The sequence below is a fragment of the Silene latifolia genome, chromosome Y, assembly GCF_048544455.1.
Source record: "Silene latifolia isolate original U9 population chromosome Y, ASM4854445v1, whole genome shotgun sequence".
In the NCBI taxonomy this organism is placed as follows: Eukaryota; Viridiplantae; Streptophyta; class Magnoliopsida; order Caryophyllales; family Caryophyllaceae; genus Silene; species Silene latifolia.
This window is the reverse complement of record NC_133538.1, coordinates 18,189,139-18,202,431: the sequence shown is the minus strand read 5'-3', so window position 1 is coordinate 18,202,431 and position 13,293 is coordinate 18,189,139.

Below are 13,293 nucleotides of genomic sequence, written 5' to 3'. Positions count from 1 at the left end.
TGGTGTTGGCTATCAACTACTGCTTTGGTTGCATGCATGTGTGTCTGTGGTGTTTTCGAGTCCGTCGTTGTTTAAGTCTTTGGGTCCTTGGAGCTTCGGTAGCTTTGATGGTGCTTTTGGGGATCTTTTGCTGACCTTTATGGCGATTTTGGGCTATCTTTGGATTGGTGAATTTGGGTGTTTTTGATTTTAATTTGGATTGTGTGGGTTTGAGCTGGCTTGAGTTGGGTCTTTGGTGTGGTTGGCTGGTCTGGAGGTGGTGGTTTAATTTAAATCGATGTCATCACAAGTTAATTTCCTGTCTTGTTTTTATGTTCTAATAAACGTTCGGGGTTCTTGACTGGGAGATTAGTTGGGGTGTGCTCTCTAGTATGTCTTATCAGTTTACTTGGTTTTTTGGGTTGTTGATCTTTGGACTGTTGGGGTCGATCATCATGGTATAGGAGATTCTTCTTCGTTGAAGACAAGCTTGTTCGGCTCGTTTTCCCCCTTTTCTTTCTACTCTCTTATGGCGTAAGTGCACTTGGTCCGTCTTGTTGGCCTCATGGAATTGTTAGTGAAGCTGTTGACATGGATGAGATTGTTCGTGGTGAACTTATTCTTCATCATCCTGTCCTCGTTACTCCAGTTTGCTTTGTTGTAATTTTACTTTTAAATGTTTATGTAATCTTTAAGATTGGCTTCGATGCACTAGTTTTGCTAGCTAGTCGGGCTTCTAGTGCAACTTAGTCGACCAGCTTACTTGTTCTTTAACTTTTGGGATACTATAATTACGCTTTCTCTTTCCGTAAAAAAATGGTAATTTTCGAAACTTATGTCGAGTCGTAATCTGTTAATTGAGAATATGATCGGAAAGTTTCGGACTGTTTCGTGACAGTTTTTTTGAAATCGTAATTGACATAACCCTTTTGTTTGTTATTATAGTGTTGTTGGCTTTATTTCTTATGAGTTTGAAACAAATTTACCACTATTTTTCAATGCTAGAAGAAATTAAACAATTGCATAACTTGAATGTTTATTTTCTGGTTAGATTTTTTTGCATCGTGCTCTATTTTTCCCATTCTATGTAACTGGGTTTTGTTCATATATTAGGACTTCTACAAATCAATACTATATATATATATAGGGTCAGGATCCGGTGAGAACCACTAATATAATGAGAACCGTGAGAACCCTTATTAAATCATCATCAAATCTTGTTCCGAAAGTTTTGATGGATCATTTACCCTTAGTTTAGTTTATTCCAACACATTTTTAGTATAGCTAAACAATTTTTTTTGATTTTATTAACAAAATATAAACTTAATGTAAAAAAATACGATTAGGTATATTAAAATGGCTATAGATGGACGAAAACGAATAGTAGGTGCATGAAAATTGTTACATGCATGAAAATGATTAGTAGGTGCATGAAAATATGAGGCTGTAGGTGCACGAAAACGAGTTTTAGGTGCGTGTAAATTGTTAGATACATGAAAAATGAGTAGTAGGTGCATGAAAATTAATAAAATATTTCTCGTCTCGATTCCGGTCAATAATTTATGTTTTTTGGACCAAGAAATATGTTACCTAGGCATAAAATTTTATGCCGAATCCAAATATATCGTTAGTTTTTAGAAAAAAAATCCGTAAGGTAGAGTTCTCAAGGTTCTCACTATGTAGGTGGTTCTCACCGGATCCCATAAGTCAGTTTTGAGTTTCAGATTTCAGAAGTATAAATGTAATGTTGTATGAGTTTTACAAGTGTAAATGTGATGTTTTACGAGTGTAAATGTAACATTTTAAGAGTGTAAATTTGATTTTTTTGTGATGGAAATTTTGAATTTATATAATTTTAACATTTTACAAGTGTAAATGTGATGTTTTACGAGTGTAAATGTAACATTTTAAGAGTGTAAATTTGATTTTTTGTGACGAAAATTTTGAATTTATATAATTTTAACATTTTACAAGTGTAAATTTGATGTTTTACGAGTGTAAATGTAACATTTTAAGAGTGTAAATTTGTTTTTTTGTGACGGAAATTTTGAATTTATATAATTTTAACATTTTACAAGTGTAAATGTGATGTTTTACGAGTGTAAATGTAACATTTTAAGAGTGTAAATTTGATTTTTTGTGACGGAAATTTTGAATTTATATAATTTTAACATTTCACAAGTGTAAATGTGATGTTTTTCGAGTGTAAATGTAACATTTTAAGAGTGTAAATTTGATTTTTTGTGACGGAAATTTTGAATTTATATAATTTTAACATTTTACAAGTGTAAATGTGATGTTTTCCGAGTGTAAATGTAACATTTTAAGAGTGTAAATTTGATTTTTTGTGACGGAAATTTTGAATTTATATAATTTTAACATTTTACAAGTGTAAATGTGATATTTTCCGAGTGTAAATGTAGTATTTTAAGTGTAAATTTGAAGGTTTAAGAGTGTAAATTTGGTCCTTTGAGTGTGACTTTGGTCCTTTATAAGTGTAACGTTGGTCCTTTACGAGTAAAACTTTAGTCCGACTACCAACAAACACCACCACCGTCGTCCTCCACCACCAACTCATATCCACAAAAATATATTAGTGCAAATCTATATAAATTTAACGAGTGTAAATGTACAAATATACGAGTGTAAATGTAAAGAAATATGAGTGTAAATGTAAAGAAATATGAGTGTAAATGTAAAAATTATGAGTGTAAATGTAAAGAAATACGAGTGTAAATCTGAAAAATGAGTGTAAATGTAAAGAAATATGAGTGTAAATGTAAACAAATACAAGTGTACATGTAAAGAAATGTGAGTGTAAATGTAAATAAATATGAGTGTAAATGTAAAGAAATGTGAGTGTAAATGTAAATTGATAATACATTATTTTACCTATATTTTATATACTTATCCCCCGTAATATTACACTAATTTCTGGCATTTTTTGTATGTTTTGTATTATATTTACTTCCTTTGCGTTTTACTACGAGTTTGTATAATTATTCGCAGGAAGGCGTTTTTTATGCTAGAAAGTTGCCAATATGCTAAGCCGATGGATACACTCGTCTAATTTCGAGATAAATCATCCGAGAAGCCCAACTAAGACTGCCAATATTGGAGTATTTCGATGAAAAGGAAATATACGGAACAAGTCCATTAGTTGGCGTTTGATACACTTGAGCATGGGCTACCCACAAATTTACTCAATGGGCTGAATTGACAATTTAATCAAGTAGGTCCATAAGAGAAATAAAAAGGGACATCGTACGTACACAAGTTGAGTCATGTACGTAAGTTTTAAGGGGATCATTGGATGGCTGATTGTTTTGGCACGTATTTAAGAGGCACGTACGTAGTATCAGTGGGAGGTTTTTTAGTTAGTTCCGTTTTCTGTAGGCTATCTTTCGTCTATTTTCGTCTCAAGTACTCTATGTTCTCCCTTTCAAGTTTAATTCAAGACTAAGTTTTTCTTCTCTTTACTCTAATTATGCATTCAATTATTATTTGTACTTGCTTATTTCGATTTATGAGTAGCTAATTTATTAATCTAGGGTGAAAGGGGATCTAGGTTGTTAGAAAAGGGTTATTATGAATTGATTGTTAAATTGCTCTTAATTGTTGTTTGATTATCGTATTACTTCTAATTGATTAATTACTGATCAGAGTTAATTAATTAGTCTTGCATAAACTAGGATTTTCACCGACCGGGTTAAGACTAGTATAGGCCATGATACTTGAATAGAGATAATTTAATGATAGCGACCGCATGTTAAATTAGATTTAAAAGAAATATTGAATCGACTGATCATATGACTTTCAACAATATAAATTGCTCAATCAATGAATTAAATTCTAACCTTTGATGACTACCTAGTGAACCCGAATCCCTAGACTCTTTAATATTATTGTAATTTGTCTTTTAATTACTTGCAATTAGCTGTTAGCATACAAACAATCAAAACCCCCACAACCGGTTACTTTAAGACAAATTTAAATATAAACAAACTAGATAATCACCACCTCCTTGTGGATTCGACCCTGATTTACCGCTAGCTATTTTGTTAGTAGTAGTTTATGTTTACTTTGATTAAGGCAAACGACTGAAAATAACCTTATCAATTTTGGCGCCGTTGCCGGAGAGGCAACAATTTTTCTGATTGCTTTTATTTAATTTGTCTTTTGTCTTTTGGTTAGTTTCTATTTTATTATCTTGCTTTATATTATTTCCATCATTATGACCATCTTCTATTTCTCACAATTTGAACATGAATCACTGCATAATTATTGGGATAGATTAATATCTTTCATCAATCAATATGGCTATGATGTTGATATTTGGAATATGTGTCACATAATTTATGATGGTGTCGATGGCGCGACACGGGATAGAATTGAGGAAACTTGTGAAGGGATGTTTAATTACATGCCTTATGAGGAGCGATGGAAACTCCTTAAATATTTAGCCCGAAATAGCAATTATGAGTCAAAGATGAGGTGGAATGCTGGAGTGGCGAAGATTGAGGCAGAGTTTAAAAAACTTATAGATATATTAGATCAAAACAAACATGATATTCCATGTGAGTTAGTCACTAAAGTTGATTCCCCACCCTCAGTTGATCAGGTTTTGAGTGACTCGGCTACGTTTAGAGGTGACATAGACATCTTTGACGAAGATGATGATTATAATTTGAGAGCTTTTTCGTTGAGTATTCCTCTTTCAAACGTTGAAATTAACTCTAATTTGGCTGAAGATTCTGAGGTTCACTCTTTGGTAAAAAAGTTTGATGATTCTGTTTCTGATATCCCTTACCCCTATATTGACAATTTTGAGCGGACCACGCCTGATTTTGGGTATAACTATGCTTCAAGCCACGAGGTAAGTTTGTGTGAGAACCTAAAGAGCCCATTCTACGAGGAGTCTTGTGATATACTATATGAGGAGACTTTTGTTGGAGATCTTGAAGTACGGTGGGATAATTATGATGATTTTATGGATGAACCACATGAGCTAATTGATCTTACTTTTATGGAACTTGAGGTAAACCAACAAGATGACGAAAAAGATGGAGCATCTGCTGGGGTGAAAATTTATGAACACATCGAGCTTTTTCCGTTAGAAGAACCTGTTGTACCTTCTATCAATTATCCTCCCGTATTACTCACTAATTGGCCGAAAGATGACAAAGAAGCTAGAACTAAACATAGAGATCCAAAGATATACTTGATAAATGTTTATATCTCGATTGTTTATGGCTTATCATATGTTACTAATGTATTCTATTGTCATTTATCTGAGTTTCATGGCAGGATTTTTGATCTACTTTTGCGAGCGTTGAGTGCCTCCGCTCTTGAGAAATTGAGGTCAAGCTCACGACTATGAATATGCGTGTCTCGGGAGGCAACCCGATATTATTCTTTTTATTATATATGCGGAGTATGATTTATTTTAATTTGCATATTAGTGTGTGCTTGATTATTTGTAGGAATAAAAGACGAAGATTAAAAGTGAGCTTGAAACTTAGTCTAAGGAGCTGAGCAAAGAGGGTCTCGGAAATTTTAGACAGCAGGGGTTAATTTCCCCAAAAATCAATTGACTCTCTTTATCCACCAAGCTCACTCATCCCGTCTCTCCAATCACGGCTCCGTATCACACACCAGCTAGCCACCACTGACCACCAAGCCAGCCAACTGCATTGTCAAATGTTCTTCGATCACTAATGCATCGCCTACTTCTCCCCGTTGCGTCCCCTACTGCGACGCAACTCACCACCTCGACACCGCGTTCCCTGCTGCGACGCGTCATCTCCACTGTCGATAACTCTGAAGCACACTCCCTCCACCGTGCTTATCTCCACCGTCGCTCACTGACGTGACCGTCCTCACCCAACCACTGTCAAATCCCCAATTCCGAAAACCTTAACCCCATATCGATTTCATTGCTTTCAAATGCGACGGATTCAAATCGAATTAGGGTACGAATTGAAGATGATTTGGGCGTAGATTTTATGCTGGAAATTGGGTCGATTTTGATGCTAATTGGGAAGCGATTTATCTGGTAGTTTGCTTCCAAGTTTGCTGCAAATCGGAGGTACGACTTGTTGGAATTGATGGCTGTAAAGCCAAGTTGCTTTTTCCAAATATTCCTTTGATATCCCACATCGGAAGATTTGCTTGTCTTCCTTGTGTTTATATAGACTTTTGTCTATCACTAGCCAGCTGCGTGGACCAAGGAGGCTTTTGTGGGAATTGTTGGGCCAGTGGGTTTGGGTCCAAACACATACACGCGCACGCGCGCCGGCCCGGCCCGGCTCGAGATCGGGCTCGGGTTTGGGTTTGGGTTTGGGTAGAGCACCTGCGGTGCGGGCCAAAGGCCCCCTTTTACCTTTTTGCTCTTGTGTGTTTATGGGCTTGTTTTTTGTTTAACAGTCAGTCAACATGACTGTTAGTGGGAGAGAGTCTTACTCCCACTTTCTCGGTTTGTTGCCTGCGGATTAGGAACACGTTTTTGTTCCTCTACCTGCTCATATTTCCTATAAATAGAGCAACAGGTACACACTGCAGAATACACAAAAACAATCACTCCCCTCTCTTCTTTCTCCTCTTCTCTTCGTATATAATTTCTGGGCAAAAAACAATTATTTTCGTTCCAAGTCTCACAGTTCTGAGTGGGCGGGACTGCGTGGGAACTGTAGTGTTAACCTTGGGGAACTACCGGCACTAGCTGATCGCCACCACGGTCGTACCGAAGAAATAGTTTTCAAGGCAGTGGGTTCTACCACGGCACTACAAATCGGATTATATCTCTTCTGATTTCCTTCTTTTACATTGTTACTGATTGTTTACACCAACAATTTGAAAACTATTTATTTGTTGTTGTCTACTGCTGTAACATGTCGTCTGTTCTAGCAAAAACTCTTCCTGATTTGACTAAACGTGAAAAACTAGACGGTCATAACTATAAGCGTTGGTCACAGAAACTGCTGATGTTTTTCGAACAACTGGAAATTGATTATGTGCTGTTTAGTAACCCGCTTTGCTCTGTTAAAAGAGTTCGTCACATCGAGACCGTAGAGAACACCCCCCTGCTAAATCTGTTGTTAAGTCAAACGAAGAGGATATTAAGAAATTTGATAAGGACAATAAACTTGTTAGATGCCAGCTTCTAAACAACATGACTGACAACCTTTTTGACCTATTTATGGTTCATAAGTCTTCCAAACTGATATGGGAGTCCTTAGAGGCCAAATATGGGGCTGATGATGCAGGGAAAAAGAAATATATTGTGGGTAAGTGGCTGCAATTTCAGATGGCTGACGGGAAACCCATCATGGAACAAGTTCATGTCTACGAGAACCTATGTGCTGATGTCGTTAATGAGGGTATGAAATTAGATGACACTTTTGTGGCTAATGTTTTGCTAGAGAAATTTCCTCCCTCCTGGTCTGACTATAGGAACCACCTTAAGCATAAGAAAAAAGACCTGTCTCTCCAAGAACTAGTAGGACACATGAGGACCGAAGAGGCAAATCGCCTTAAGGACCAACCTGTTAGTCATCTTATGAATGCTTCTGTTGCTGCTATTAAAGTTAATCTGGTTGAGTCTGGTGGTCCGTCCAATGCTGAGAAGTTCAAGGGTAAGGGTAAGGCCAAGGTTGGTCCGGGTAAGAGCCAGGGTCCAGCTAAGAAGAATGGTCCAGGGAAGCATACCAAACTTGTTGCTAAGATTCAGAAACCAAAGGGTCCCATTGTTTGCTATGTCGTGGGAAAATCGGTCACAAAGCCTACCAAAGGTAATCGAAAAGAAAACTGCTAAAGCCAATGTTCTTTTGTGATGATGATATCATTGCTTTTGTGTTTGTGGAAGCTAATCGGTGGGTAATGTTGAATGGGTCTTGATCGGCGCTTCCAGGCATCTCTGTGCTGATAAAGGATTATTTGCTGAGTTCGAGGAGGTAGCTGATGGGGAATGCGTCTACATGGGTAATTCTTCATCTGCAATGATCACAGGCAAAGGCAAGATCTTTCTCAAACTCACCTCGGGGAAAACACTTGCTCTCACCAATGTTTTATTTGTACCCTCATTGCGTCGAAACCTCGTGTCTGGTGCCTTATTGAACAAAGCTGGTTTGAAACTTGTTTTTGAGGCTGACAAGGTTGTAATGTCGCGTAATGAGGAATTTGTGGGCAAGGGTTATCTTTCTGGGGGTCTTTTTGTATTGAACACTGATTCAATTTTTAATAATATTGCATCTACTTCTGCTTATATTGCTGAGTCTATTGATGTTTGGCATAGTAGATTAGGTCATGTGAATGTTGACTATATTAAAAAACTTAGAACTATGAGTTTAATTCCAAGTTTGACGAGTCAAGAATTATTATGTCACCTTTATAGACGACTGTTCAAGGTAAACCCGTGTCTATCTGCTTAAGACTAAAGATGAAGCAGAACAATCGTTTATAAACTTTAAAAATGAAGTCGAAAATCTACTCGACAGAAAAATTAAAAGGGTAAGGTCTTGATGTATCACTTTCATATATGCTTTTATAGCTCCCTTTATACCATTTTACATACCGTTTCGTGCCTATTATACCTTTTATATGCTTTATTTCAATGAATTGTCGATACTGCCGCTATTTTGTATTTTGATGCAGAAATGACTCGTTATCAGTATGATCAAGCTAAGATTAGCATGGCGGAGACGGCATAGTAGAATACACGAAACATGGCACGGGAAACGAGGAAGCACGAAGACTAGAAGTGAAAAAAGAGAAGAAACCGTCTGTGAAGCAAGTTCCTCGATCGAGTCACCACTGGCTCGATCGAGCAGCTGTCCTCGATCGAGTCACCCCTGGCTCGATCGAGGATCCTCTCTGGCAGACTTATTTCCGGAATTTCCTAAAACGATTATCTTTTGTTATAAATTAGAAACTCGTGTTTTATTGTTGGACTACGTTATATTTTACTTGGATACTGCTGGAAAACTCTCTTAGAACCCTAATCTTTCCCTTGTATGGTACTAATCTTTCCTCATTAATTAATCGTTCATCGTTTTATGTTCATTGATTATTATTCCATGCTTTTAATCATGTCTTCATTCTTAATCATTGTTGTTGTTGTTATCATTATGAGTAGCTAATTCCCTCATCTAGGATGAAGGGGATCTAGGTTAATTAAAAGGGAAAATCGATTAATTGCTATTGATATCATTTAAGTTGTTGTTTGATTATTGTAATTCTTCTAGTTAATCAACTTGAGGCCTGAGTTATTAATTAGTGTAGCGAATTAATCCTATTGCCGACCGGGTTAGAATTAATATAGGCGGCGATAATCAAATAAATTGTATCTAATTATAGCGACCGCATGTTAGAATCGATCTAAAGGGCATAATTGAGTCGACCGATCTTATGACCTTAAACAACTTGATAGATTTAGCAATTGATTGATAATCCCCGACTGATTGACCTAGTGAACCGTAAATCCTAGACTTTTAATATTATCGTTAAAACCTTCATTTAATTACTTGCAATTAGTTTGTTAGAATCAAAACAAAACAAACCCCCAGAAATCGTTTACTTTTAGACAGCTTAAATACTTATAGACTTAGCTTTTACCGCCTCCCCTGTGGATTCGATACCTGTCTTACTGCTAGCTATTCTTGTTAGTCCTGAGATAAATTTACTTTGGTTTGGTAATACGACTTTAGCCACATCAAATTTGGCGCCGTTGCCGGGGAGGCAACAATTGTTTAGTCTGTTTGTGTTTATTTTGTCTTTTTGTCTCAGGGAACCCAGTTCCTTGAGACCGTTCTCACACTTTTCTTGTTAGTTCCATTTATGCCCAAGTCTAATAGGTCCGAGATTATTCCTTTTGATCCTGAACCAGAAAAGACTTTTCGCTACAGACGGAAATTTAATCAAGAAGTGGGTCAAGTAGAAGACTTGAGTATACTTGACGTTGAAACGGCGAGCTCAACAGAGACAACCGATCGGTCCTACGAAGAGGAAGAGGACGAAATTCCTATTCCTGAAATTCCAGTCACGATTGATATTCCCGAAACTATCATCATGCCTACTCTAGCCAGTCACTCTGAGCCGACCTTAGCTTCTATCCTACAAGGATTTAAGCTGCCCACTACTACCAATGGAACTTTTGAGATTCGGCCATCGTATATCAACTTGGTGGAACGAAATATGTTAGGAGGGACAGCTGCTGAGGATCCTCTGACGCACATGGAGAAATTTGTCACTTACTGCTGTTCTATTCCATTAACAGCTGGAGTGACACAAGATCAGGTTAAGCAGGTGCTCTTTCCTTTCTCCCTGAAAGATGGAGCTACTGAGTGGTTGAGAGATATGGATATGGATACTGAAGGAGTTACAGACTGGAATTCCTTGGCTTTTGCTTTCTACAAGAGGTACTTCCCACCTCAAAAGACTAATGCTTTGAGGAATCAAATTACTAGTTTCAAGCAAGGAGCTACTGAAGATTTGAATGAAGCTTGGACTCGCTTCAAGCGTTTAGTTCGATCAGTTCCCCATCATGGTTTCCCAAAGTGGTTCCTTTGCAACCAGTTTTATAACGGGTTGTTTGACGATCATCGTGCCCTTTTGGATTCATCTGCTAATGGGAGGTTTCAATATAACACCAATGATGGTGACGCGTGGAAGTTGATTGATCATATTGCTACCCATACCGCCAGGTATGGAAATCCTAGGGGAAGCACGCGAGGTACTGGAGTTGATAGTGCCCTGGCAGCATAGCTGGAGACTATCTCTGCCCAGATTGCTGAGATAAAGACTACCCAATCATTGGGTAGCAAAGAGAGAGTTCATGCTATGAGTCAGCAAGTAGAGGAGTCTTGTGCTAGATGCGGTTTGGATGGTCACGGTGCAGCTGATTGTATGAGCACATTGGAGTAGGTTAATGCCTTTTAGGCTTACAGACAAGGTGCACAAGGTACACCTTTCTCCAACTTTTACAATGAAAGAACGAAGGAACATCCGTTCCTTCAATGGTCTAGCCAGAATGTGCAAAACCCGCAGAAGTCACAACCGTAAAAGAATACTTATATCCCTCCCAACAATCATGGTAGTCAACCACAAGGGGGATATCAAAGGCAAAATCAAGGAGAACATCAATTTAACAATCAATATCAGCAGCCTCCTCAGCAAACTCCTCAATAAGCTCCGAATAATGATATGGCAGAGTTGCGCAACCTTTTGCAACAAACTTTGTCGATGCAGCAGAAGTAGACGGCTCAAATTTCTGAGCTGATTGCCCATAACAAGATGCTAGATAATCAAGTGGCTCAGATGGCACTTCAAAACCCATCAAAACAGGCCGTAGGTCTTCCTCCTCAAGGTAAGCAAGCTCATGAGCAAGCTAATGTTATTCAGCTGAGGAGCGGTACTTCTTATGTGAATCCCGACCTATAAAGCCTTGAGAAAGACGTGCCCATTATTGTTGATGAGGTCCCTTATATGCATCCCAAAGGATTGGGTAATTTGGAGCTTAGTGATGATGAAAAAGAACCTGACGAAGTTGAAACACGAGCTGACGATAAAAGTAAAAAAGACGAAGAAGTCGAACTCGCGAGAGGTTCCTCGATCGAGTCACGGGCGACTCGATCGAGGATCCAGACAACTCGATCGAGTCACCCCGGCTCGATCGAGGAACCAAAATCGACAGCCGACGGTGTTTCAAAAGTTGTTTCTAAGGACAAGCAAGTCGAGCCCATAACTATTGCACTACCTTTTCCTCATCGACAACAAAAATCCAAGGATAAGCGGTTCGGTAAGTTTATGGAGGTCGTGAAGAATCTACAGGTAAGTGTCCCTTTTACTGAATTAATTACTCAAGTGCCGGCTTATGCGAAATTCATGAAGGAGATTTTGACAAGGAAGAGATCCTTTGACGCGGTGGAAACTATTTCTTACACTCAGAAGTGCAGTGCCATGTTGCCAATTAACTCACCACCAAAATTAAAGGATCCAGGAAGTTTTTCTATCCCTTGTCAAATTGGTCATCTTTCTATTAGTAAAGCTCTTTGTGATTTAGGAGCTAGCGTCAGCGTTATGCCGTATTCTATTTGTAAGAAATTAAATATGGGTCTGTTGACAGTTACTAATATGACACTGCAGATGGCCGATAGAACTGTTAAACACCCATTAGGGGTGTTAGAGGATGTTCCCGTTCGTATTGGGAAGTTTTTCATCCTCGTTGATTTCGTTGTCATGGACATGGCCGAAGACAACCAAATCCCTATCATCTTGGGCAGACCGTTCTTACATACTGCGGGGGCGGTTATAGATGTTAGGCAAGGGAGATTGACCTTAACTGTGGGGGATGATACGATTATTTTTAACTTAGAAAGAGCATTAAAAAACCCCATGATAGAAGAAATTTGTCATAGTATAGATGTTGTTGATTATACTATTGATGAGTGTCTTCCTATGTGTTTGGACAGGGATCCTCTGGAGATTGCCCTTGTCACGGATCCCGCTGATCAGACGAATTCATGGAGTCCAGAAGTTCATCATATTGAGAGGCTTCTAACTGGGGAGGAATGCCCACATCAGAAGGTATACAGTTTGGGTGTCACACCTAAGGTAACTGAGGTAAAGAAACCTGAATTGAAACCTCTTCCCTCTCATCTCAAATATGAATTTCTTGATGAATGTGAAATGAACCCAGTGATCGTCAATGCTAGCTTAACTGAAGGTCAACTATCTGCTTTGTTGACTGTTTTGAGAACTCATAAAAAGGCAATTGGGTATAGCATTGATGATCTCAAAGGTATTAGTCCTGATTTTTGTATGCATCGAATTCATTTGGAAGAGGGCCACAAGCCCAGTGCGCAAGGTCAGAGACGACTAAATTCTCCAATGCAGGAGGTGGTAAGAAAAGAGGTACATAAATTACTTGATGCTGGTATTATTTTCTCTATTTCTGATTCTAAATGGGTCGATCTGTCCAAGTTGTACCTAAGAAGGAGGTACTACGGTAGTAAAGAATGATAAGAATGAATTGATTGCTACTAGACTTGTTACAGGGTGGAGGATGTGCATTGACTATAGGAAGTTGAACACGGCCACTAAAAAGGACCATTTCCCACTTCCTTACATTGACCAAATGTTAGAGAGATTAGCATGTCATAGTTATTTCTGTTACCTAGATGGCTACTCCGGTTTCTTTCAGATACCCATTCATCCTGAGGATCAGGAAAAGACCACTTTCACTTGTCCGTATGGTGTATTTGCTTATAGGAGGATGCCCTTTGGTTTATGTAACACTCCTGCTACCTTTCAGCGTTG